Below are 24,924 nucleotides of genomic sequence, written 5' to 3' on the forward strand. Positions count from 1 at the left end.
TCCTGCACTGCCTGGGCTGGGATGGAGAGAGACAGCCCCTGAATCATGGAAAGATAATATTATTGTAAATTCACCCTCACCCCCTCCCTCAGTCCCCCTGTCATCCCCCCACTCAGTCACACTGTCACCCCCCCACTCAGTCACCCTCTCACCCCCCCTCAGTCACCCTCTCACCCCCCCTCACCCTGTCACCCCCCCCCCCACTCAGTCAGGGCCGGCGCTACCATAAGGCGGCCCAGGCGGCCGCCTTAGGGCGCACCGGCCCTGGGGGCGCAAAATCAGGCTGACCGGAAGGAGGGAAGCGCACTGCGCTCCCCTCCAACCGACGACCTAATGTAGCGTGGCCGAGCGCCCGGTTCTGCGGGCGCGCGAGGGAGCACTCTCCCATGTGTGCTTCCTCTTCAGCTCCCTCGCGCGCCGCATACTGATACCGATACCGGCATCCCTACGCGGCTGATACCGGCATCCCTACGAGGTGCGCGAGGGAGCTGAAGAGGAAGCACACATGGGAGAGTGCTCCCTCGCGTGCCCGCCTGCCCGCCCGCCAGCCTGCCTACCCTCCAGCCAGCCTGCCTACCCGCCCGCCAGCCTGTCTACCCGCCCGCCTACCTGCCCGCCCAGGAGCCCAGCAGCACCACTGGACCCCAGGGAATCCCTTCAGCACTCCAAAAGGTAAGGAGGCTGGGGGATTAAATTAAAAAAAACATGTGTTAGTGTGAGTGTTAGTGTGTGTGTGTCTGCTAGTGTCAGTGTGTGTGTGTCTGCTAGTGAGTGTCAGTGTGTGTGTCTGCTAGTGTCAGTGTGTGTGTGTCTGCTAGTGAGTGTCAGTGTGTGTGTCTGCTAGTAAGTGTCAGTGAGTGTGACTGCTAGTGAGTGTCAGTGAGTGTGTCTGCTAGTGTCAGTGTGTGTGTGTCTGCTAGTGAGTGTCAGTGTGTGTGTCTGCTAGTGTGTCAGTGTGTGTGTCTGCTAGTGAGTGTCAGTGAGTGTGTCTGCTAGTGTCAGGGTGTGTGTGTCTGCTAGTGTGTCAGTGAGTGTGTCTGCTAGTGAGTGTCAGTGAGTGTGTTACTGTGTGTCTTTTACGGAGTGTGTTTGTGTGTGTACTAGTGAGTATGTTTGATGTCTGTTAGTGAGTGTGTGTTTGTCAGTGAGAGTGTATGTATTGTAAGTGAGTGTGTATGTATGTCTGTCGCTGAGTGTGTCTGTCAGTAAATGTGTGTGTCTGTTAGCTGGTGTGTATGCATCTGTTCGTGAGAGTATGTGTGTGTCTTCAGCACTTACCTTTCTCAGTCACCCTGTCACCCCCCTCAGTCACCCTGTCACCAGTCACCCCCTCAGTCAACCTGTCACCAGTCACCCCCCTGTCACTCCCCTCAGTCACTCTGTCACCAGTCACCCCCCAGAGTTGGCCGACTGGCCCACCTTGAGCACCCTGGACAGTTTCTTTACAGGCGGGTGGCGAAGGAGCGCTGATCTGAGCTCTTCCTGCTCAGTTCCCTCGCACGCCACTTAGCGATGTCAGGTGCCGGAATGTGACGTCACATGGTGGCGCGCGAGAGAGCTGAAAAGGAGGATCAGAGCTACCTCACCGCCTATTTTGTGCACCCACTCCCCCCCCTTGCCTGCCAGCTCTCCATCCAGCACGTCTGCCCACCCAGCAGTCAGCCCAGCAGCCCCACTAGACCCCAGGTAAAAATCCACCCAGCTCTCCCAAACGTAGGGAGGCTGGGTGGATTTAAATTAAAATAAAAGTAAATAATTATTTGTAAATGTTGGGGGGAAATGTGTGTCAGTCTGTCAATGTGTGTGTGTGTCTGTCTGACTGTGTTTGTATGTCAGTGAGTGTGTGTATGTGTCTGTCTGTCAGTGAATGTGTGTTTATCAGTAAATGTGTGTCTGTGTGATTGTGTGTGTCTGTCAGATTGTGTCAAATCAGTGAGTGTGTGAGTATGTGTGTCTACCAGTGAGTTTATGTCAGTGTATCTGTGAGTGTGTGCCGGAAGCATGTGTTATTCTTTAACAGGAAGAGGTGTGGCCTTGATCGCAAGGGGTGGGGCAAATTTAAATTATGGGGTGCCCGAGCTCTCTCATGCCTAGGGCAGCACAAATTCAAAATACACTACTAGCTGAACCTGCCCCTGATCCACCTCCTTGGCTGACATCATCATAATTGATGATCTCCGCCAATCCAATGCTTTCTAATAGGAAAAGTAGGGGTTGTCAAGAAGGTGGTGCATGGCCAAATGCCAGCATGGCCAATAAGCATCTTCTCATAGAAATGCACTGAATCAATGCATATCAATGGGGAAAATCAGCATCTCTATTTAGAGGATGGAGATGCTGAACATCAGCACTGACCCAGGAATCACCTCTAGTGGCGGTCTGAGGAGTGGCCACTAGAGGTGTCCCTAGGGAGCAATGTAAGCACTTCCTTTTCACTGATAAGGCAGTGTGTACAGCAAAATGTCTGCAGGGACTGCCTATATACATCAGAACAACTACATTAAGCTGTAGTTGTTTTGGTGAGTATAGTGTCCCTTTAAAGATTTTGTAAGTGACATCATATATCGGTCCAGGCACAGAATGGGAACACAACAGAAAACTGTTTTGCTTCTTCCCCATAAAATGTTCAGTGGCTGAAAAAACTGCAACATTTATGACAGACAGATGGAAAACGTGATGGAGAAGGCTAGGTACAGGACAGAGGTAAATGTAACAGTGAGGATTTCTATATTCAATGTTATTTTTCAAACCTTACAAATGCATATGTGATAAATATGGGGAATAAGTAAGAATACATCTATGGAAGTGACAGTTCCTCTTTAAATTTAGCTGATGTGTTTGGCCTTCTTCATCTCTACGGGTATTATATTTAATTCCAAATTTAAATGTCTTAGTTTCCTATTCCATGCATATTAAGGCCATGTGTTCTGGAATTCATTAAAAACTTTTTAAAATATTAGATATCTTATTATTTACATTCTTGAAAGCCACCATCATTGAAATATGTCCATGTTTCGCTTTGTAACTTTGTGTAAACGTGAAACGTTTTGAAACATTTATTGAATTAAATTAGACTTACCAGATGTTACCTACACGTGTCACACTTGATTTACTGTGTGGATAGTACGCCTTGGATGTGGCTGTTTATTTTAAAGATAAAGCTAAGGCCTATAATCACATTAAAGAGGAACTGTCTCTATGCTTTTTTTTTTTTTTTTTAACTCTTTATATTTTCTTTTATATTACTTTATACGTGTTGGTATGTAAATTAGTTAACTCTTGCAGTGCAGTATGCACAGCGCATGCACATGTACAACACCAATGGAGACAACTTCACATGCACGTAATTTCTCCAGAGATTCATACGTACACACTAGAGGCATCGTGGACTGGCACATAATTATCCCTCGGACAAAGTCTGATCTTTAGTGAATAAGCCCATGTGTCTTTAACTGGGCTAATGATCATTTGAAAACCTAACACTTCACATTTTATACATATAATATATTTCAACAGAATTTATTGTTATTATTCATGCTGTTGGATGGTACATGAAAGGTGCATTCATATCCTACTGGAGGGCAACGGTGAATAAACCATGCAGTCACACAAAATTATGTATGTTGTGCTCAGTTTAGTAACCTAGCCAGTGTATGTATATCTGCTGCTCAAATGGGTTAAAATAAAGCTCAAATGGTTCCGACTGCAAGCTGAAAGATTTTCAGCTTTGCTCTTGTCTGCAAAGAAAAAAAGGAAACCGGAACATGCAATTTTCTGTTCCTTCTTAACTTCCAATTCACTTCATTTGTTTATATCTACAAAACGATGAGGTTGTTTACTGTTTAGGTTCAAACAGCATCCTCAGTTCTAGAATGACACAAGTAAGAAGTTAAGGAGCTTTGTAGCAATGACATGTTTTTCCTCATTCATAATGTATGTTATGTTTCTAAAGCCGTCCACCTCATCTATATTGTTCTATTATTTGAAAATGAAAAGTTAAAAAAATTAAAACCAGAATCAAATCATAACAATTAACGTCTGCTGTCCCAAACTACGGACAGCAGGCCAATGACCCAAGAAAAAAACAAAAATTAAGACAAGACATTTAGGTCTTCACAAGATCCTTCATGACCCATAACATTCCAGGGAGGTAACAGCTAGTTGCCTTCCCCCTCATCTCCAGAAGCAAACAAATAAGAGAGAACTTGGGTTCCTCTTCCAGTAAAGCTCCTAGTGCGTAAAAAACATTGTAAAACTGAGTGCATAGTAATACTGTGAATGGACCACAATTTAAATAGCTAAATAGCTTGCCCTTTGGTGGGTCCCAGCTCAGTTCTCAAGTTGGTTTTAGCTCATCTTGTGCCATGACAAAGAGAACCTGAACCATTTTCATATTAGATTGATCCCACACACAAGGACAGGCCAATTCTAACATACTGTTGCGGTCACCGGCCCGCCGAGCCTCACGGCCGTGCCCGACCGGCACGGCCACACCGACAACACGAGCTTACCTGCTCGTCGGCGAGCCGGGAACCGCTCCTTCCGTTCTTCCGGGCATCACGCCCGAATCAAACATGGCGCCGACCACGTGGCCGCGCCTAAGAGTAGCTCCGCCCCCGAAAATTATACCAACGTGTGCGTGACGTCACGACGTCAACGCACACGCACGTTTTGGGGTCAGAGGTCGCCCTCTGACCAATCATAGCCTAGAGAGGGGTATTTAAACCCCTAGCTTTTCCCATTACTTTGCCATGTCGTGGTTTCAGTTTCCTGATTTCCTGAGAGTGCTATTTCCGTGATTCTGATTTCCTGGTATCCTGATCCTTGGCGTTTCCCTGGTTATTCTGATCTCTGGTTTCCCTGACTTGGCTTGTTTTATCGGTATTGAGTATTTTCTGGCTTCCTTGACCTCGGCTTTCCCTTTGACCATTCTCTGTCTCTAGCGTATTAGTCCGGCCATTCTAAGGTCCGGTTTACGCTCTATCCTGTTATTTTCCTTTTCTTACCTATGTATATGTTTACATAGTTTCTGCGTGCTGGACCACATTACTAGTCGTGACACATACAGGCCAGCACAAGAGGTACACCCCAGACAAGTGTTTCAGCCTCATCAGTGAAGTATGGCTCACTAGGCACAGTAAGCAAGGGGTCCACTTCTGGATTAGCCTTTTAGCTTAGGGAGAAGAAACAAACTAAAACAGGGGGCAAAATAATAATATACCTATCTCTTATAAGCATATACACACAGAGAGGTGAACCGTGCTTTTTCTATACATAGCACAGGCTCCTTAGAGAAATTGAATGTATGAGACCCAGTAAAAATATTATAGCTCCTTCTGTCTGAATGGCTGGAGGAAAGAAAAGTGAAAAATAATTGCTCCAACCCAACTATATATTTGCAGCCATTAATATCTTAGAATCAGGGATTTCTTTCTTCTTGGGATTCTGCTAATAGAGGTTGATTTCCAATATTTAAAAAAAAAAAAAAGTTAGTGTTTTTACACTGTGTCACAGAGGGTAAATTGCATAAGAAGAGACGGGAGGGGGAGTAGAATCACAGAATTGGGTATCCCAGATTTTAGTGTATACATTCATTGCTAGAGTGATACTGCATGATGTCAGTAGGCAAGCAATGTTGAGGTCATACACAGTCAGGTTATGCAATGTCTATGACACGGGTCCCTAAAAGGTAGATCACCAGATGTTTTAAAAGGACAGCTTCCATAATGCTTAGTCATTCTAAAGGCACGCAAAGTATCCAGGGAGTTATAGTTCTACAACATCTAGGGATCTATCTTTTAGGCACCCTTAATCTATGACATAGATATTCCATAAACCTTCCTCTACGTGAGACCACTGTAGCCATAGTGGTTATCATGATGCTTTTAAATTTTTCCCCAGCCCAGGGAAAACCGCTGCTCCAGAATGGGCACCTCCTTGTAGTCCCCTTTTAGTTCAAGTGCTGGTATGTGATGCTAGACCTCCACTCTTTTTTTTTGCAGGAAAGCTGGAGTAGGTCACACACCATGTGCTAATCAAACTGCTTGCAGGAAAGCTGGAGTAGGTCAAACACCATGCGCTCATCTAACTGCTTGAAGGAAAGCTGGAGTAGGTCACACACCATGCGCTCATCTAACTGCTTGCAGGAAAGCTGGAGTAGGTCACACACCATGTGCTCATCTAACTGCTTGCAGGAAAGCTGGAGTAGGTCACACACCATACGCTCATCTAACTGTTTGCAGGAAAGCTGGAGTAGGTCACACACCATACGCTCATCTAACTGCTTGCAGGAAAGCTGAAGTAGGTCACACACCATGTGCTAATAAAACTGCTTGCAGGAAAGCTGGAGTACGTCACACACCATGTGCTCATCTAACTGCTTGCAGGAAAGCTGGAGTAGGTCACACACCATGTGCTCATCTAACTGCTTGAAGGAAAGCTGGAGTAGGTCACACACCGTGCGCTCATCTAACTGCTTGCAGGAAAGCTGGAGTAGGTCACACACCGTGCGCTCATCTAACTGCTTGCAGGAAAGCTGGAGTAGGTCACATACCATGTGCTTATCTAACTGCTTGCAGGAAAGCTGGAGTAGGTCACACACCATGTGCTCATCTAACTGCTTGCAGGAATCCTGGAGTAGGTCACACACCATGCGCTCATCTAACTGCTTGCAGGAAAGCTGGAATAGGTCACACACCATACGCTCATCTAACTGTTTGCAGGAAAGCTGGAGTAGGTCACACACCATACGCTCATCTAACTGCTTGCAGGAAAGCTGGAGTAGGTCACACACCATGTGCTAATCAAACTGCTTGCAGGAAAGCTGGAGTAGGTCACACACCATGTGCTCATCTAACTGCTTGCAGGAAAGCTGGAGTAGGTCACACACCATGTGCTCATTTAACTGCTTGAAGGAAAGTTGGAGTAGGTCACACACCATGTGCTTATCTAACTGCTTGCAGGAAAGCTGGAGTAGGTCACACACCATGCGCTCATCTAACTGCTTGCAGGAAAGCTGGAGTAGGTCACACACCATGTGCTCATCTAACTGCTTGCAGGAAACCTGGAGTAGGTCACACACCATGTGCTTATCTAACTGCTTGCAGGAAAGCTGGAGTAGGTCACACACCATGCGCTAATCAAACTACTTGCAGAAAAGCTGGAGTAGGTCACACACCATGTGCTCATCTAACTGCTTGCAGGAAAGCTGGAGTAGGTCACACACCATGTGCTCATCTAACTGCTTGCAGGAAAGCTGGAGTAAGTCACACACCATGCGCTCATCTAACTGCTTGCAGGAAAGCTGGAGTAGGTCACATACCATGTGCTCATCTAACTGCTTGCAGGAAAGCTGGAGTAGGTCACACACCATGTGCTCATCTAACTGCTTGCAGGAAAGCTGGAGTAGGTCACACACCGTGCGCTCATCTAACTGCTTGCAGGAAAGTTGGAGTAGGTCACACACCATAAGCTCATCTAACTGCTTGCAGGAAAGCTGGAGTAGGTAACCAACATCTGCTCATCTAACTGCTTGCAGGAAAGCTGGAGTAAGTCACACACCATGCGTCATCTAACTGCTTGCAGGAAAGCTGGAGTAGGTCACATACCATGTGCTCATCTAACTGCTTGCAGGAAAGCTGGAGTAGGTCACACACCGTGCGCTCATCTAACTGCTTGCAGGAAAGTTGGAGTAGGTCACACACCATAAGCTCATCTAACTGCTTGCAGGAAAGCTGGAGTAGGTAACCAACATATGCTTGACATATGCACCGTCGTTATTCGGCAGGTGCTGCTTTTAGTTTTACCTTAAATAAAACACTGACACCAAATGTATCTGTTGGATTATAACGTCCACAGCTTTATTAATTATTAAAATATATAAATAAATAAATTAACAATTTAGGGTCATTGTCCAGCTAACATCATATTACTATCCCCCGCACAATACCCCTGACAATGACCCTATCTTTTGAACAATAATTGACATTCACTTAACATATAACTAGTAACACACGGCCTACCAGAGAGGCCCCAAAACCATACTGTTAACTGTAGGGGTGTACCCAGACACCCCTACCCCCTAGGTTCGCAGCCACCGAAGAGCTTGAACCTACCAACACTCTAATCCATCTGGCCTACTCCAGCCTAGGCCTTGGCCTGTCCATTCCCAATTCCAGCTAAATCCTGCCTTTAACACGCCCTGTTCCGCCATAGCACATGACTTGATCCCTTAAGGACATGTGCGCCCCCCACCACCCTGAAACAGGGCCAAGCTAATCCCTTCCTGAAAACCTAGATTGAGCAAGTCACAACCTACGTCGGACAAGTGTACCCCGTCTCTCCTAAAATATCCTGGCAACATGTCTTCCAGGTCCCGATGCCGAACTACAATGCCCCCCACTCGCCGAATAAAGCTCGCCATAGCCCTGTTAACCTTGCCCCTACATCGAGCCACTGCAGCCGGATCCCTGGCGTGCCGCCACCAGGGACCAGATCCAACAGCTGATCAACATCTCTCTTCATCCGTCTAACCAACTCCCTTTGCGGAATCAGTCCCAAATCATTCCCTCCCCCGTATACTAAAACTATGTCTGGTGATGACCCTTCGGCCAACCTGTGAAACAACGTGCTACTAAGGCTTTGCCATCTAAACCCCCTAAAGCCGAACCATGAAATCGACACTTCTCCCCGAAAGAAAACCCAGCTGTGCTCCACTTCTCCGAACAGCAGCCCTCTTCTGAGCCCAATAGACATACGAGTGCCCCCAGATCCACACCTTCCATCCTGCAAAGAAAAGATACGTTAATACCAAATTAGACGGATTTCCCGTCTTTCACAGCATAACACTGCCCCTCTCACACCAACCTATCCGGTCTAACGTATGATCGGAAACGCAAGGATTCCCACCTCCCAATGCGTTTAATCCTCTCGTCCCCCAATCCCAACCGCGCTGCCTCGGTCGCCGCCCCATTTCTAAAGGAGTGTGTCCTGAATTGCCCAGGCTCCAGGCCAAGCTTTTTTACTCCCATTCGAAACACCCTCACGAACTGGAAACGCGATAGGGCCGAGCCGTCCCCGTGCAGAAAGAAGCAGCCATCACCCACCGGGCGCAACGCCCGGTACTCCGCCCCTCTCTCCACCGGGCACACTCCTGAACCTGGCAACCCAAACAGCACAACCGAGCAACCTTTACCAAAAATGTCCGTCTTCGAGCGGCGCAACCGAAGTTGCACCCTGTCCCCACGGACCTCCACGTCCGCGAGCTGCAGCCCCCCGACACCCATCTTGTTCGCGCTGACCAACTCCCCAATCCGAAATGCTCCGAAAAAGGCCCACACAAATGCCACTGTGAACAACGTTACCTCGAATGTGGAGCTGCAAATTCCCGGAAGAACACCCACCAGCTCACGCAACAAATCAAAGGAGACCGGCCTACGCGTGTCCATTGATTTCTTCCCCCTCTTGAATCCTCTCACTGCTTGACGGACCAGGAAGTGTTTGGTGTCATCAACCCAGCCATTGAACTTAAACAGGAAAGCCAAGGCGGACAGGTGTCTGTCCACCATGGCAGGCGACGCCTGAGCTGCAAACAATCGACAAAGCAACCACAAAAGCGCATCCAAGCGTTGCCCCTCCGTAGGACTGCTACCAACCTGAGCCACCATCTCGTCCCACAGCTTCCAAACCTTCACGTAAGACGACCATGTGCTCGGCGCTAGTGACCTCCATATGCAGTCTCCAAGCAGGCCGTCCCGAGTTGCCACATCACACCCGGGCACTCCTGCCCCTGGGCCTGCGCGTCCGGCGCTGCCTCCCGGAAGCGTTCCCACTGAAAACGAGACAGCGCGTCAGCCACCACATTCTGGAGCCCCGGGATGTGCCTAGCCCTGAACATTATGTTGAATGACATACAACCAAGCACTAACTGTCGCAGCAAGCGTACTACCGGAGGCGACGAAGCGGTCAAACTATTGATCGCTTGTACCACCGCCATGTTATCGGAGTGAAATACCACCTTTTTGTTTGCTAGCTCCGTACCCCATAACACCACCGCGACGACGATGGGAAACAACTCCAGGAATGCCAAGTTCCTCATCAGAGGACTCGCCTTCCATGGCTCCGGCCACGCCTCCGCACACCACTTACCTGCCAAGTAAGCTCCAAAACCAATGCTGCCGGAGGCGTCTGTAAACAACTCCATCGCGGCCGACGACACCGTCGGTTCCCGAAAGTACACTTTCCCGTTAAAGTTGACCAAAAACTGTTCCCAAACCCCCAAATCGTCCTTCATCTCGGCAGACACCCGACTGTAGTGCGACGGCCGCCACGCCCCACTGGTCGCTTGGGCCAACCTCCTACAAAAAACCCTCCCCATGGGGATCACCCTGCACGCAAAATTAAGGCTCCCCACGAGGGACTGGAGCCCCCGCAAGGTCACTTTCCTCGCCCCCTTGACCATTTCCACTAACTGTCGCAGATGCCGCAGCTTGTCACTAGGCAACCTGCACTCCCCGAGCTCAGAATCAATTTCGAGTCCCAAGAAGCTAAGGCACGTCCTCAGCCAACGGCACCCCGAAGGCATGTGCCACCCGTTGGAACACCCTCAGTACCTGAGCGCACCGCTCAGAGTCCCGTGGGCCAACACACAGAAAATCGTCCAAGTAGTGCACTATGGCACCCCCCGCCGATTCCATGCGCACCACCCACTCCAAGAAGGTACTAAACCTCTCGAAGTAGGCACAAGAGATGGAACAACCCATAGGCAGACACAAGTCCACGAAAATTCCTCCCTCAAAGTGACACCCCAGCAGGTGATGACAATCCGGGTGTATGGGCAGCAGCCGAAAAGCCGCCTCCACGTCCACCTTGGCCATCAGCGCCCCGCGCCCCGCTCTCCTAACCAGCTCGACGGCTTTGTCGAATGATGTGTAGGAGACCGAGCACAGGCCGGCGTCGATGTCATCATTCACCGAAGACCCTTTCGGGTGCGATAAATGATGAATCAAACGGAACTTGCCCTCCTCCTTCTTAGGGACCACCCCCAATGGTGACAACCTCAAGATCGCCAATGGCGGGGCCGGAAATGGCCCCGCCATCCTCCCTAATTGGACTTCTTTGGCCAATTTTTCCCGCACAATCCCCGGGTGTGCCCTGACCGATCACTAAGGTTATCACAAGGCGCACCCGGCCCCGTAGCTTTGAAGGGGATTTTAAAACCCCCCGCAAAGCCAGCCCGAAGGAATTCTGCTACTGCTTGATCAGCGTATTGCCTTAGCCAAGGCAACATCGCGCCTACCTTCACCGGTGACACCCCCAGCGGGAGCTGAGGGGGCAATTGCCCCTGTTGCTCCTCCCCCGGTGGCCGGCTTACCCTTCTTGAAACACCTGTTGACCCCGTGGTTCCCGCCGCACCCCGAACATTCATGTCGGAATCTACATGCGGTTCCCCACTTACACTGTCCCTCGTTGTAAGCCCAGCAGCTTCCCTTCTTTTGACCTGCCGCCACTGCCCCACCGGTAGCGGTGCCGGCAGTCCCTGGAAAGGGCGCAGTCTTCTGCTCCATCATTAGCCGCATCCACAACGGCCGGTCCATTTGGTCCCAGCGCATGGAGGGGTTGGCTGCCAGTCGCTGGCGGAACTGCTCATCATACTTCCACCACGCCAACCCCCCATAGGTGCGGTACGCATCCCCAATACCGTCAAGGTAACAGAACAACTGCGAGCAGCACTCCGGACGCTTCTCCCCAATAACACTAGCTAATATACAAAAGGCCTGCAGCCAATTGCCGAAGGTCTTCGGTATCTTCCGATACCTCCGCCTTTTCTCCTCCTCCTCCTTTTTGGCATCCTTCTTGTCTTCCTCCTTTAAATCTAAAAATTCATCCAGGGGAAGAAGGGAAAATATTTCCACGAATTCCCCCTTCGCAATCTTTTCCTTAACCTCCCCTTTCAAATGGCAACCCAACGGCCCCGCGAACGACACATGTACATTTTGACGCGCGGCTTCCGTAATGTCCCCGCCCGTCACGTCAAGTACCCCGTCCCCCGCTGAAGATCCATCGGGCTTAGCCATGCTCCTTGTCTCCTCCCCACTACCGCCTGTCACTCCTGAGGTCGCCCTCTCTAACCCAGGCCCGTTGTCGTCCCCCGCTGACCAGACCCTATCGAACCTAAGTGGTTCCCCTTCCCCTGCCCATGAATCTATGAATGACTTCAAACAATGTATGAATGTCCCAGGGTGTGGTGTAGAGGAAGACTCACCGCTGATGCCCCTGGCCGCTGCAGGCTGCGGGGTTGCTGTCCCTCCATCCGCCATTTCAGACACTGGAGCTTCCAATAGCCGCCGACTCCTGCCCGCCTGGTCCCGCCTCGGAATCGCCAGTGAGTTACTCCGTGACCTGTAAGGAGAAGACAACCTGGGTAGTCTGCTCGAGTAGCTCCCTACCTGCCCTTCCTCTCTACGCTCTTCTCCGGCTGCCCGGGTTCCTCTCTTCTGAGCCATCCGACTTCCTTTGCTGTGTCCTCCCCGCCGCTGCTCCCTGAAGCTCCTCTCGGAAGATCCTGATGCACTTCACCTCCTGCTCCTCCTCCCTTCCTCTGAACCGGACCTCCTCCTCCTCTCCCTGCCACTGAACCTCGACTCGCTGCGGCCCAGACGTGAATGGCTCCTGTCTCTGCTTTCCTGCCTTCCTGACCAGCTCCTGTCACTGCTGTACCTGGCGCCGCTATTGCGCCGCTCGCCGCCATGGTCCCTCACTGCCGCTTCCCTGTCGATTGGCCGCACCTGGGGGCAGCCGGATGGGCCCCCCCGCTCTATACTGCCACCCCTTGCTTCCCTGGACTGCGCCGATCCCACTGGCTCTCTTACAGCCGCAGCGCCTGGCCTCACTCCGGCCGCCCTGTCTGGCTCCACCACAACCCCAGGGGCTAGGCCGCCTGTCGCTTTCCTAGCTCCAGAAACCCTCTGAGCTGTCTGACCCGCTCCGCTGCCTTCTCCTACCCTTCCACTGGCCTTCCTTACGGCCGCCCCATCGGATCCCCTGCTGACCTGGTCTCCCCTTACTGCCTGGCGGACCGCTTGTGCTGTGGGAGCCCCGCTAGCGTTCCCCCGTAGCCCCTCAGTGGTACCCCTGGGGGTTGACTCACCGGGACGCTCTTTCTGTTGTCCACTGGCCGCGTGGGTGATGCCATCCGCGGCCGCATGGTCCGCTGGTGTTGCAGCATTTCCCCCTCCTGCTGTCCCGCCGGCCGCCATTACGCGGGGCGCCTTCAGACCTCGTGGCCTCCGCTTTGCGCCCGCTGTCGCCTGCCCGGCAGTTCCGCCCGACAGCACCTGCCGCACTCCTTCCTCCGTCGCTGTACCCGGTCCGGCAGCCGACCCGCCGACCGCGGAAGGGCTCCTCCGCCGCCGTGCCGCAGGGGCCTCCCCCGGGCTCAACTTCTGCGGCGGTCTGGTCCTCCGCGCCGACCTCCTCTCCGGTCCCTCCGCATGGGTGGCAGCTGCACCGATCTGTTCATGGAGCCACGCCAGTCCCCTGTCACGAACCGCCGCCCGACCTCCGTCCAGAATCTCCTCCAGCGACGCCATTACCTGCAGAGGGAGAAAAAGAAAAGAACTCCGCCGACCAGCCACAAGTAACAGGTCAGTGAAATTCAGATTAACTGGCCCCTCTCTTAAGATGGCCGCCTATTTAAACTACCTAACCCCTCCCCTTCTTAGCCCTGCCCTAAACCCATCCCATAATTTTCCACCTGCCCACTTCCTGGCCTTCCTGTTTCACTGTTCCATGGGCTACACATCTAACTGCTTGCAGGAAAGCTGGAGTAGGTCACACACCATGTGCTCATCTAACTGCTTGCAGGAAAGCTGGAGTAAGTCACACACCATGCGCTCATCTAACTGCTTGCAGGAAAGCTGGAGTAGGTCACACACCATGCGCTCATCTAACTGCTTGCAGGAAAGCTGGAGTAGGTCACACACCATGCGCTCATCTAACTGCTTGCAGGAAAGCTGGAGTAGGTCACACACCATGCGCTCATCTAACTGCTTGCAGGAAAGCTGGAGTAGGTCACACACCATGCGCTCATCTAACTGCTTGCAGGAAAGCTGGAGTAGGTCACATACCATGTGCTCATCTAACTGCTTGCAGGAAAGCTGGAGTAGGTCACACACCATGCGCTCATCTAACTGTTTGCAGGAAAGCTGGAGTAGGTCACACACCATGCGCTCATCTAACTGCTTGCAGGAAAGCTGGAGTAGGTCACACACCATGTGCTCATCTAACTGCTTGCAGGAAAGCTGGAGTAGGTCACACACCATGTGCTCATCTAACTGCTTGCAGGAAAGCTGGAGTAGGTCACACACCATGCGCTCATCTAACTGCTTGCAGGAAAGCTGGAGTAGGTCACACACCATGTGCTCATCTAACTGCTTGAAGGAAAGCTGGAGTAGGTCACACACCATGTGCTCATCTAACTGCTTGCAGGAAACCTGGAGTAGGTCACACACCATGCGCTTATCTAACTGCTTGCAGGAAAGCTGGAGTAGGTCACACACCATGCGCTAATCAAACTACTTGCAGAAAAGCTGGAGTAGGTCACACACCATGTGCTCATCTAACTGCTTGCAGGAAAGCTGGAGTAGGTCACACACCATGCGCTTATCTAACTGCTTGCAGGAAAGCTGGAGTAGGTCACACACCATGCGCTAATTAAACTACTTGCAGAAAAGCTGGAGTAGGTCACACACCATGCGCTCATCTAACTGCTTGCAGGAAAGCTGGAGTAGGTCACACACCATGTGCTCATCTAACTGCTTGCAGGAAACCTGGAGTAGGTCACACACCATGCGCTTATCTAACTGCTTGCAGAAAAGCTGGAGTAGGTCACACACCATGTGCTCATCTAACTGCTTGCAGGAAACCTGGAGTAGGTCACACACCATGCGCTTATCTAACTGCTTGCAGGAAACCTGGAGTAGGTCACACACCGTGCGCTCATCTAACTGCTTGCAGGAAAGCTGGAGTAGGTCACACACCATGCGCTCATCTAACTGCTTGCAGGAAAGCTGGAGTAGGTCACACACCATGCGCTCATCTAACTGCTTGAAGGAAAGCTGGAGTAGGTCACACACCATGCGCTCATCTAACTGCTTGCAGGAAAGCTGGAGTAGGTCACACACCATGCGCTCATCTAACTGCTTGCAGGAAAGCTGGAGTAGGTCACACACCATACGCTCATCTAACTGCTTGCAGGAAAGCTGGAGTAGGTCACACACCATGCGCTCATCTAACTGCTTGAAGGAAAGCTGGAGTAGGTCACACACCATGCGCTCATCTAACTGCTTGCAGGAAAGCTGGAGTAGGTCACACACCATGCGCTCATCTAACTGCTTGCAGGAAAGCTGGAGTAGGTCACACACCATGTGCTCATCTAACTGCTTGCAGGAAAGCTGGAGTAGGTCACACACCATGCGCTCATCTAACTGCTTGCAGGAAAGCTGGAGTAGGTCACACACCATACGCTCATCTAACTGCTTGCAGGAAAGCTGGAGTAGGTCACACACCATGCGCTCATCTAACTGCTTGAAGGAAAGCTGGAGTAGGTCACACACCATGCGCTCATCTAACTGCTTGCAGGAAAGCTGGAGTAGGTCACACACCATGCGCTCATCTAACTGCTTGCAGGAATGCTGGAGTAGGTCACACACCATGTGCTCATCTAACTGCTTGCAGGAAAGCTGGAGTAGGTCACACACCATGCGCTCATCTAACTGCTTGCAGGAAAGCTGGAGTAGGTCACACACCATGTGCTCATCTAACTGCTTGCAGGAAAGCTGGAGTAGGTCACACACCATTCGCTCATCTAACTGCTTGCGGGAAAGCTGGAGTAGGTCACACACCATGTGCTAATTGAACTGCTTGCAGGAAAGCTGGAGTAGGTCACACACCATGCGCTCATCTTACTGCTTGCAGGAAAGTTGGAGTAGGTCACACACCATGCGCTCATCTAACTGCTTGCAGGAAAGCTGGAGTAGGTCACACACCATGTGGTAATCTTACTGCTGGCTGGAAGGCAGCAGTAGGTCACACGCCATGTGCTAATTGAACTGCTTGCAGGAAAGCTGGAGTAGGTCACACACCATGCGCTCATCTAACTGCTTGCAGGAAAGTTGGAGTAGGTCACACACCATGCGCTCATCTAACTGCTTGCAGGAAAGCTGGAGTAGGTCACACACCATGTGGTAATCTTACTGCTGGCAGGAAGGCAGCAGTAGGTCACACGCCATGTGTTCATCTAAGTGCCGTAGCTTGGAGGAACTTTCATAGAGTTAGGAATATTATCTTACAATTAGATACACTTTTTGCAGATTGTACTGGTATAGTCACTGACAGCCGATAGGGGAATGGTTTCGGCAAATGTAAACATTGTCATTTCTCAGAAAAGGCAATTTTTACATGGCCAAAGAAAATGGATAGGGTATTTGGAGTTCAAATTAAAATTACGTTTTAGTGGTTTTGAAGCTTAGAGCATCCCCTTAAAGATTAGCAACGCCACAAGCAGATACAACAGTGAAATGTACTTGGTAATGTTCTGTGGGCATGTGTTTGTAATGTAATTTTGAAAGTCTGGAAAAGTAAATGTTACACCAGTTAAATTGGTTTCAGACTATATGAGGAGCAAATAGACAAATAGACAGCTGGGATAGATTTTAAAAGCAGTGACTTCACGTTTTCCACTTTTCCAGATATTTAGCCATGGATAAAAAATGTATGGAACGTGCTTAACTTTTCAATGTGTTCAATTAGCACCACTTTCCAATCGGCAAACAGCTGGTCGAGAGTTGAACGTGTTGACTCTACCTAGTGGGAGTTATAATCCTGTCATAATATAATTCAATAAAGCTACCGGTACTGAATGATGTGGGTAAATGTAAAAAAACTGTGTGAAAATGCATGGATGGGTAATCTTCTATTTCACAGTCTCACTTTTTGGATGTATATAAATATGCAATTTGTTACAAATAAACAGGAACTTTTGAATACATACAAAAATGTACAGAAACTAACAAAAAGTATACAAATTACAGCAATTTCAGTTATAGCAAATCTGAGGCAAAAATAGCCAAGTTGTGGCTATAGTTGAATTGGAGAATTTTTCCAGATCATCTATTTTTGCCTCGGTTTTTCCATTTGGATTTAATTCATGACAGGTCATCTTGGCAAGAACAAGAAATAGACCTCTTGCCTCTATCTCTTACCTCTACAATAGAAATTAGTACTGCTTCTTCAGTTAGTACATTTTGTGCAAATATTATTATGTTATAATAATTATTATTATTAGTATGTTATTGGTTTATTTGGGTGGAAAACTAGAATATTTTGCAAATGGCAAGCTTTGTTTAAAAGCTTTGGTTCACTCTAAGCATCAAAACTTCTTCAGCTTGATGAGGTGCAAGATTGAAGTGGTTATGGTGCAATGACTCATCCCCTGCAGCATTTCAGCCCAAAACACTGTCAATCCTGAGAAAACGACCTTTTCGTTCTATGTGTAGAGCCACCCCCTTGCCTTGTCAATCAGCCCTTCACTTGCTTTTAGGTTTATGGCTCAAATGTTCTTTGTTTTTGACAATAGGAGTCAGCACACACAGCATGGTAATGCTGATTGCATAGCTTACGCTATATAAAAATGCTGTGCTGAGATCGCTCCTGCAAGTAAATGGTACAAGAATGACACAGTACACGTGGCTTGTGCATACACATCCCATCTGCCCTGTGGTTGGCAATCCAATGCTTCTTTATGAGAAGCGTTGGATTGGTCAATCACGTGGACAGCCTTGCATGCTCCTCTAGGGCCTCTCATTGAGAAACACTTGTTGGACAATGCTTGGTACAAACTAGGAAGTTGCTCTTTGCCAACCTACTCTTTGCTGGCCAAAGAGTAGGTTGATATTCATTAGTAGCAGAAGGAAATTCTTCAGGTAACGAAAGGTAAGAGTTTACGTGCTAGAAATTTTTTTATTTTTTCCTTTTCAATGCATACTTTTTTAATAAAGGCTTAAAGGAAACAGTCACCTCAACACTATGTTTTAATATAATGATCCTTTCATCAAGTTTTGAAAAGGAAACAGATTATGTGTTAAATGAAGTATATGTTAAAAAGAAAAGAAAGAAAAACCCATAACAATAGTAAAATCTTTTAGAATATGACAGGGTCGTTCAGCCGTATACATGCACCTTGGGTCAGACAGTTCTGTGAGATATTATCATACAATGGTTTCTTTGACTTTGAGTGTTATGTGGCATTAAGGTTTTCTTAAAAATATTTTGTGCCATGTTTCTGCACACCATTCACTACAGTATATAAATGTTTTTACAGCCTCATGTCAATGTGACTAATCTATTGTAAATGTTCTATGTCATTAACTTGCTATCTTCCTTGCACACATTTAGGGTTGTTCACTAGACCGGGAACTGCAAGAAATTCACCATTTAATTAAAATATTTAGACCTAAATAATCAAATAAAAAAAATCTTCCGAGTTGCTATTTCTCGATGAATTATAGACAATTTTTCATTAATGAAAATGCCAGAATTCTTGCTACCTATCACGTTGGTTATTCACAAAATATTAAAGTATTTGGAATTCCCAAGTGGATGTTTTAGGCAAAAAATGGCTAAACTGCCAAAGTTTTCCAACAATGCTACATTTCTACTTCAACTATGAATCTACCCTGGTTTAATTCAGGTTTGTTGATTGTATTGAATATGCACTCTCTCTAGATTTTTTTCAAGGCAGATGTTAACAATCAATAAAAAGAATATTAAAAAAACAACAACAAAAAAATAATTTTTTTAGCATCAGGTTAAAGTTACATGAAAATTAAATTTTCTAGTGTAAATATCTAATAAGTTACGGGGGGGGGGGGGGGGTGAAAAATTCTATGAGCGAGTTCAAAAACTCTCCTAGAAAACTTAGTGACTGATTCTAACCCTATTGCTACTTTTACCAGCTGCCAATGAACCTCCAAATTAACTAATCAATAATAAGTAGGTAATAAGTTAATAAGCAGGTAATCTCATCTAAGCAGCAATGGAGCAGTGTCAGTTTCCTTTTGATGAACACAGGGCTGGTCTGGTGTATCTAATGTGCCTGAGCTGCCCAGCTACTTACAATGCCATGAATCAGATTGGTAAATCTCAGAGATCTTAAAAAATATATATATATTTTATATATATATATATGCATAAATCTATACTCACTAATAAGCCAAGCCGTTTATAGGGATGAAATTCACCTTTCTCACAATTGTCAGTGGAAGGGAGGTGTGTTAGGAACTTACCTATTTTAGTATAGATGTTGTGTACAGCCGAACAATATAAAAATGCTTTAAAGGGACACTCCAGGCACCCAGACCACTTCTGCCCATTAGAGTCGTCTGGGTGCCAACTCCCACTACCCTTAACCCTGCAAGTGTAATTATTGCAGTTTTCATAAACTGCAATATTTACCTTGCAGGGTTAAGTCTTTCTCTAGTGGCTGTCTACTAGACAGCCACTAGAGGACACTTCTGTGTTCATAGAACACGAAAAGTGCGCTATAGCGTCGCTGGACATCCTCACGCTATGTGAGGACCTCCAGCGTTGCCGAAATCCCCATAGATTTCCAATGGGGAGGTCTAATGTGCGTGTGCGGCAGGTCTCCCCCACCGGCTGATGTCGGCGGGGGAGGAGCGTAGGTGGAGCCTGACCCAGTGCCAATGGACATCAGCGCTGGATACAGGTAAGTCACTGAAGGGGTTTTAACTCCTTCAGAAACTTGGGATGGGGGGTGGGAGGGAGAGGGGACCTGCAGTGCCAGGAAAACGGTTTGTTTTCCTTGCACTGGAGAGTAACCTTTAACATCAAATAAACTATTCAACGCTATTAATTTTTGTAGCTTTTTACCTTAAGTTACCGGTTTCACGCGGCGGTGTGGACATGTCCAAGAGTGGGTCCATTACAAAATTAAACAATCCACACATAATAACAATGCCTGGTAGAATTTGGGTCAGCTTATGTAGGACTTTCTCCAAGAAATTATATTGCTCTGTATTGGAAAAATACACATTTACTGAGGTTTATATTACTTAATTGATCTTACAAATAAAAAATAAAAATCTGCTATTAGGAACTGAAATATTCCTAACTAAAGTGAATGTAAGGTGTTTACTGAGGTGAATAGATACTCCCTTAGATTTAGTTTCAGTTATGATGTGATATTGGAAGGGGTATTCCATAGGTTGTAATGTGACCATCTTTAATATTGATTGGACCCTGAGCATTTGCTTGGGCCTCCTGAACCTCCTCCTCCCCATCTTTGGCATGCAATCAGGCTTGCCACTCTAATGCAGTGGCAGAACTAAAGTAGAATTTTTTTTTGGCCCCACTAACGCAAAGGTGGCCAAAAGGTAGATCCACATCTGTCGTGCAGCTCCAACAATGCTTTGACAGTTGGGGCCCTACCATTTTCCCATGCTTGCAGTGTTGTATTTCGCACTGACCACTGTTTGTTTGTTTGTTTGAATGTAAGCATGTTTTTCTATGGAGTATGTTTGTGTGAATGCAGGCTTATGTTTGTATGTGGTGTTGGCGTGTGAATGCAGGCATGCATTTATGTGTAGTGTTGGTTTTTGAATGCAAGGCAGTGTTTATAAATAATTTTGGTGTTTAACATAGAGGTGTGTTTGTATGTAGTGCTCATGTTTCAATGAAGGAATGTGCTTGTATGTAGTGCTGAAATTTTAATGCAGGGGTGCATGTATGTGTAGTGTTAGCATTTGAATGCGGAGATGCATGCACATACAGTGCGGGGGAAAGTATTTGATCCCCTGCTGATTTTAAACGTTTGGCCACTGACAAAGAAATGATCAATCTATAAGTTTAATGGTATGTGTATATTAACATAGAGAGGCAGAATAACAAAAAAAATCCAGAAAAATGCATGTCAAAAAAGTTATAAATTGATTTGCATGTCAATGAGTGAAATAAGTATTTAACCCCTTCAACTTAGTACTTTGTGGCAAGACCCATGTTTTGCATCTGACCAGAGGTCAGGCGTTTCTTGTAGTTGGCCACCAGGTTTGCACACATCTCATGAGGGATTTTGTCCCACTCCTCTTTGCAGATCCTCTCCAAGTCATTAAGGTTTCAAGGCTGATGCTTGGCAACTCGTACCTTCAGCTCCCTCCACAGATTTTCTATGGGATTAAGGTCTGGAGCGTGGCAAGGCCACTCCAGGACCTTAATGTGCTTCTTCTTGAGCCACTCCTTCATTGCCTTGGCTGTGTGTTTCGGGTTATTGTCATGCTGGAATACCCATCCACGACCCATTTTCAATACCCTAGCTGAGGGATAGAGGTTATCACTCAAGATTTGACGCTACATGGTCCCGTCCATCGTCCCTTTAAAGCGGTGCAGCTGTCCTGTCCCCGTAGCAGTAAAACACCCCCAAAGCATAATGTTTCCACCTCCATGTTTGATGGTGGGGGTAGTGTTCTTGGGGTCCTAGGCAGCACTTCTCCTCCTTCAAACATGGCGAGTTGAGTTGATGCCAAAGATCTTGACATTTGACCACAACACTTCCCCCAGTTCTCCTCTGAAGTTTGCCAATGAACATCTGAATGATTAAGACAGGCCTGTACATGTGCTTTCTTGAGAATGGGGACCTTGTGGGCACTGCAGGATTTCAGTCCTTCACGGCTTAGTGTGTTACCAATTGTTTTCTTGGTGACTATGGTCCCAGCTGCCTTGAGATCATTAACAAGATCCTCCCGTGTAATTCTGGGCTGCTTCTTCACCGTTCTCATGATCATTGAAACTCCACGAGGTGAGATCTTGCATGGAGCACCAGACCGAGAGAGACTGACAGTTATTTTGTGTTTCTTCCATTTGCGAATAATTGCACCAACTGTTTTCACCTTCTTACCAAGATGCTTGGCGATGTCCCTGACATCCTTGGACAGCTTTTTTTTCTTGGCCACGGTGGAGAGTTTGGAATCTGATTGATTGCTTCTGTGGACAGGTGTCTTTTATACAGGTAACGAGTTGAAATTAGGAGCACTCCCTTTAAGAGAGTGCTCCTAATTTCAGCTCGTTACCTGTATAAAAGACACCTGGGAGCCAGAAATCTTGCTAATTGATAGGGGATCAAATACGTATTTCACTCATTGACATGCAAATCAATTTATAACTTTTTTGACATGCGTTTTTCTGGATATTTTTTTTATATTCTGTCTCTCACTGGTAAAATACACCTACGATTAAAATTATAGACTGATCATTTATTTGTCAGTGGGCAAACGTTCTAAATCAGCAAAGGATCAAATACTTTTTTCCACTCACTGTATACACATACACCACCACACACACTCTGTAATACACATACACACACACTCTGAAACACATGCAGATACAAAGTTATACACACTAACACACATGCAGTTATACAGACACATATACACATACTGACACACATACAGATACAGACACACATATACACATACTGACACACATACAGATACAGACACACAAATATACAGACACACAGATAAACACACTGACACACATGCAGATTCATTTTTCACATTAAAAAAAATATCCAGAAAAACGCATGTCAAAAAAGTTATAAATTGATTTGCATGTCAATGAGTGAAATACGTATTTTTCACATTGGTATATTTAGTAATCCCGTAACATAATTTAAAATTATATTAAAACTTGCAAGCATAAACCTGGCATAATAACCACAACCTTGGTACTTTAAAAGGATATTCTGAGGATCTGATATTGAACCAAGCAGACATTAATGCAACTATGCTAGACTTCATGGTTTCTTTGTCTTTTTTCTCCGGCAAACTTTTATTCAAGCTGCTCAGGGGATAGATTTAAAAATATTTGGTTTGTAGATTCTGTTATCAGGTCCTATCTTCGTAGAGTTCTCATTCCCTCTTCCACGTATGTCACCACTGTAGTTGTTCCATTTCTCAATATAAGAATATCCAGACTGTACTGAATCTGATTTTTCCTGAGAATTTCTATTAGAGGCAAAAGAAGCGCCTCTCTTGTAAGGTGGCTGTAGAGAGCTCAGCATAAACCTGGATAATAGTATATTCGAACAGCAATTTTCCAACAATTATTCTTTTATTTGTAAGTAGTGTACCCTCAGTAACACATCTCTAGGGGTTGTAGTTGGTAAATATTTAGGTTTAGCTATTCTGTGGAGCCTCTCCATAAGAAACATTTCTTGCGGTATATCTGGGGTTAGGCTTTAGAACAGGACTGTGATAAATACATGTAGGTCAGAAGGTGAGACAGATTCTGCAATACCCCTAGGTCTGATGTCAGTCCTTCTCGACCTGTTTTCCAAGTAAGCAATTTTGGTGTTAGAGAGTTTAATTTGTTCTTCCAATTGCTGCAGTTTGTCTGCTAGGCTATTGTGGGTCTCTTAAAATTCATACATTTTTGTCTCCATATGTGCTTTCCTGGAGCACAATTCTTGTATATCCTTCTTTATATCTCGGATGGCGGTGCATCTTGCAAATTTTCCGTTATCGTTCATCATATGCTGCTTAAAATTAGCTTTATCTGAAGTTGCTTCTTAACTCTGCATTTCTTTGTGAAATCCGTCGCCATTACGAGAGCATTCTTCCACCAGTGCTCATTTTAAAATGCTTCTAGACCCCGAAGAAGGAAAAAACGTTTCCATCTACTTCTTATTTTTGTTCTGGGACATCATTGGATCTTTCTGCACTGGTATGTCTATGTTCGTGTCTACGCTTTTTTATCGGGTTCTGGTCATCTGGTCATCAGAGCTCAGCATTAACCCACCATTTTTCTTCAAAGTCAGCCACACCCCCCATTAAAAAAATGTTTTTATTATGTTAATTTAAGGTCTCATTCAAATCCCAGTGCTAATTTTCCTTATTTTTCTTTTTAAAGCTGATGATGTTGTCCATCTGTGCATTCACATTCCAGGTAGTGTCATAAATCCTTGTGTTATCTAGAACAGCTCGACTTGATTCATGCAGAAGAACGGAAACGAGTAAGCAGATAGATTTGTAAATGCTGTAAGATACGCTTTCATATATTAAAAACATATATATGAACTATTTTTCATAAATATGACTAAATGAAACACTTCAGGAATATCTTAACAGCTCATTTGTTCTTCCTTATCTAACCAAACATTAGTTCACTAGTTCTTCTCTATTTAAGCAAATAAATACATATTAAACATTTACTGGAGCAATCTGTTCTGTGTAGATATTAATTGCTTTAGAGTGGTACACACAGTATGTATATATGTACACACGCACACACTTTTCCCTGTATATCTGATGAATATAGAAAATTAATGCACTTTTAATAACATTTTATAACTATAAGGGGGAAAAATTCGAATTTTGTTTGATTTATGGAATGGTTGAGGTTACATATTCAAATGGAATTCATTTTTTAAACAGATCAAAGGAACCAGATTTTTTCCATAAATCATTTCTTATTGTTTATCACCAGCTGGAATTTCAATGAAAACTCACACGTCACTCATTGTTTTGTAATGTAACTTTTTTTTCACACCCCTAGCAAAACTGCTAAATATCCTTTCAACAGATTACATGCAGGCTTGATAACAGGGCACAATAAATACCAGAGCATAGTTTTGTATTTAATGGAGTACTTGACAGATTATGTTAGATAATTAGTATAAAATAAATCACGTAAAACTGTCTAGGATAAGCAACCAAAAAGTAGATAAATAAATATTTATCCCAGCATTAAACAGTGTTCCTGCATCAGTGGAGGAGAATCCAATCGTGCTTATAAGTAGGGAGCCTAATCAACCTCCCCTGGATCTCATCTTTTTAACTTTGTACATTCGGCCTT

The sequence above is a fragment of the Pelobates fuscus genome, chromosome 5 (genome assembly GCF_036172605.1).
Source record: "Pelobates fuscus isolate aPelFus1 chromosome 5, aPelFus1.pri, whole genome shotgun sequence".
Taxonomy (NCBI): domain Eukaryota; kingdom Metazoa; phylum Chordata; class Amphibia; order Anura; family Pelobatidae; genus Pelobates; species Pelobates fuscus.